Source organism: Dreissena polymorpha, chromosome 2, assembly GCF_020536995.1.
Source record: "Dreissena polymorpha isolate Duluth1 chromosome 2, UMN_Dpol_1.0, whole genome shotgun sequence".
Lineage (NCBI taxonomy): Eukaryota > Metazoa > Mollusca > Bivalvia > Myida > Dreissenidae > Dreissena > Dreissena polymorpha.
Genome location: NC_068356.1, coordinates 127,065,603 through 127,069,385, shown reverse-complemented (window position 1 = coordinate 127,069,385; position 3,783 = coordinate 127,065,603). Strand labels below are relative to the sequence as shown.

Below are 3,783 nucleotides of genomic sequence, written 5' to 3'. Positions count from 1 at the left end.
GTTTATTTTAAGTATTTTAAAGCATGTACACGTCCATGCATGCAGACAAACATACGGTTCTGTCTCGCCGATTAAAAATCTTACCCACAAGCCCAATATGGTGATGTCGCTTTAAAGGGCAACCCATATAAATATACTGATAGTCCTGCATCAAGTGCTTATTCTGTCCACGTTTATGACGACCATAAATTTCGAGCTGATACTTCCAGTATTTACTTTCTCTCTTTTAAGTGATGATTAATAATCTTCGTATAAAATAACTTCAGGTTCAATTTTATAGCGGAGAGAAACCAAAGGAAGCGCTGCAACAAATCAAGATTCAATGTGAATCAATCGAGCTCTAACGCGACCAAACCAACCTTACAGGGCTCAATTAACAATAGTGCTCGGAGAAAAAACACACATGCTGCGTATAATTGAGTCGATCAATTTCTTTTGCCAAAGTTTGCCAGAAAATTGCATCACATATTAATGAATGGTTTGTTAAAATTATGTTTATTATATGTGCTGATATCAATAATGACAACAATGTATATACTCGATGTATATACTCTTTATAATTAAAACACACACTAAGATTAAAAACGTTGTAAAGATTGGTTAAATATTTATGTTTACAGAGCGCTTGTATTTGTTGAGACATTTGTGCTGGTTTGGCGTAATTGGGCTTTATTGGCCATTGCCGGCTCGGGTAGTACTTAAATGTAACCCGGGTACTCTTAAGTATACTTAAATGTACCCCGGGTACGTAAAACATACTAAAATATACACGGGAATTCAAACGCTAAATTGGTCGTTGTCGGCTTTTTCTCCAAATTAATGATGTTCATATTAATACCAAAATTTTGTTAAATAGCCAGTACAGTATCGAAACTTATACTCAAAAAGAATTTTAAGGCAGGATTTGTTCAAGGAGATTTGGTTTCGTATTCCGTATAGCGTTTTAGACGTCGGATTTTGTGCGGTAGTAAAACTCGGGTACAGTCTAAATTGGCCGGATACGTTTTAGTATATGTTCCGTACCAGGGCTACATTTAAGTGCACTTAAGAGTATCCGGGTTACATTCAGAGACGTAGGTGTTATTAACATCTCTGGTACATTTAAGTTATATCGGAGCCGACAATGACCAATCGAGCATTCGAGCCTCGATTGGGCTCAATGTTTCGTGCTGAGCCGACAATGACAAATCGAGCTCCAAGAACTTGCACTCTGTTCTTACCGAGCGTGTACGGGGACATGTTCACACATTTGGATATTATATTTTAAATCAACAGCTGTGTAACTTAAATTAACGAACACATCTAACACATTTGAAATTCTGCAAAATAATGAAAGGCAGAGAAGTTGATTAAATAGAATTGCACATACATGGATTGTTACAAACGCTGTATTTATTTTCTCGATTTCGATTTCTGACTATTCATTAACAACGCGATCTCTAAAAATATCATAAAATTCAAAGCCAGTAGTAGTTATTTGCTAGTTTGAATATAATGTCAAGATTCTTTTTTCATTCCATGATATTTTAACGTAATTTTGCCAATCTGTTAAAAAGTCCATAAATGATGCTTAGTAAATTATACAGGCGCGGTTGTACCGGAGGGCACGAGGGGCACGTCTCTCGCCCCCCCCCATCTAAAACCTTATTTTGTGTGTGTTTTGTGCAACAAACATAGCCAGGTGTTCTGATATCCCCCGATTTCCGACAGAGAAAGCGGCCTCTGCTATAAACATTTACAACCTTACGCTCTACTATTCACCTATTTGACGTTAACACTCGATTATCACCGTATCAACTATCTCTCTTGTGCCATGGGCACTTGTATGTTTTGAGACGCTTGTTATGTTAACCAAATTTATAATGAAGCATGTACTTTGTGCTTTTCAATAACCGTATTTGTAGTCTAGATAATAGTGAGGTGATTACGTTTTAGTAAGCACGTTTTAGTATATTTACTGTATCCTGTGTACATTTAAGTAGACTTAAGAGTACCCGGGGTACATTTAAGTAGTACCCGAGCCGACAATGACCAATCGAGCGATAATAACCTGTTTCAAGTTTAAACAGAGTGATAAGTTTGTAAATCACACTTTGAAAATTATGATTTTATTTATATTGTTTACTTGTTGAAATGTCGAATGTCATCACAATCTAAACAAGATAAGTATTGATGCAAAGCATCAAAGGGGCGTCGGAATTTCAGTGTACAAGGCACTCAATGAAGTTACATGGAACGATTTTTTTCTACTGTAAATATTAATATATTGGCCGATTATTTTAAACAAAATAGAAAAGATACTGGTATAACCATTATCTATGATTTTGTGTTATAACCCCCAAATAACCCTTATTAATGATGTTGTGTTATAACCCTAAATAATCATTATCTATGATTTTGTGTTGTCACTCCAAATATTTCATAGTTCATTTATTTACATTGGTTTCCTTTTTTTACTGGTATCCGTGTGCAGTTTTCATAAATGGAACAGAACTGTGTAGGTTTTAAAAAAATCTGCTTCATCTTGTAAGCGTAATTTAATATTTTTCTCAACTTCAAGGGGAGATGATTCTGAACTTATTCTTACGTTGCTCATTTACGATAGGGGTTGAGTACTCATTGATATGAAAACACTGTAAAAGTTTGAAAAAAATTGAATGAAAACTGTAAATTGTATAAAGAAGCTGCATTTCACAATACTTTGAAATTCAGTAAAAGATCATAATAGATTTATTGCTCCGATGTTCATCATTTTCAATAGGGTTCGAGTAATACTGATATAAAAACACTTAACAAGTTTGGAAAGATTCAGACGAAAGTTGTGAAATCTTTTAAACAAGTGGAAATTGTTTATTTTGTCAAATTTAATAGAAACAATTCTGGATGTTTTGTCCCGATGTTTCTCATTTTAAATGAGGTAAAAATGCTCATTGATATGAACACACTGTACCGTTTGGAAAGAATCTATGAGAAAAATGTTGACATAATCACCTAACCAAGCAGTTTTTCACTTTTATTTTTAAATTCAAAGAGACATAATTCTAGACTTATGGTCCGATATTGTTCATATAGAGTTTTGGTGGGTTCTCATTGATAAAAAAACCTGTTAAAGTTTGGGAACAATCGGATGAAAATTTTGGACTTCGAACAAGGTTTTCAAAATTTCTCAACTTCTAAGGAAGATAACTATGGACGTAATGGTCGGATAATGCTAAAGGGCCCATACCACCTGGATAATAATACGTGTCGCGCTTCGCGCTCTATATGTGGTTCTTAAAAAAAGAACTCCGAGGAGTGCTTGACTCTAGGGAAACGGGTTGCTGGGACACAGCTCCTCCTTGATAAGCGACTGCTTCCTTTATCGCAACTCATTGTTACAATCAATAATACGTGTCGCGCTTCGCGCTCTATATGTGGTAGGGATAGGCCTCTGATAGACGAAACATACAAATACATCGATAATAGATGTGTTGTTTGCATTTATTTGTTAATATAAATCACGTGTATTTTTTATAAGATATTTAAGTGATGTAAGAAATTTTAATTAACGTTGTCACCACGTTGCATCCATTAATTTAAATAAAAATGTCAATTGTAGTAAAATGGATTTTAAAATGTCTACATAAAATAAAGCTTTATTATATTTATTAACCTGACTGAAAAAATTGTCAGCCGCCGATGTGTTCCGTTCGTGCCGGAACCCGGGATTGAACCGGGGGGCCTTTAGATGACTGTTGCGTAAACAAATTTAGTCTAACGCTCTCCCAACTGAGCTATTCCGGC

General features: G+C 35.1%; 1 non-coding gene across 1 annotated transcript; it reads right to left on the bottom strand.

Moving 5' to 3' along the window:
* Positions 1 to 3,692: 3,692 nt before the first annotated feature.
* On the bottom strand, positions 3,693 to 3,783 carry Trnaf-aaa (transfer RNA phenylalanine (anticodon AAA)). Its single transcript is given in 2 exon segments — positions 3,693 to 3,729; positions 3,747 to 3,783. It is a non-coding gene; the product is annotated as a tRNA-Phe (tRNA).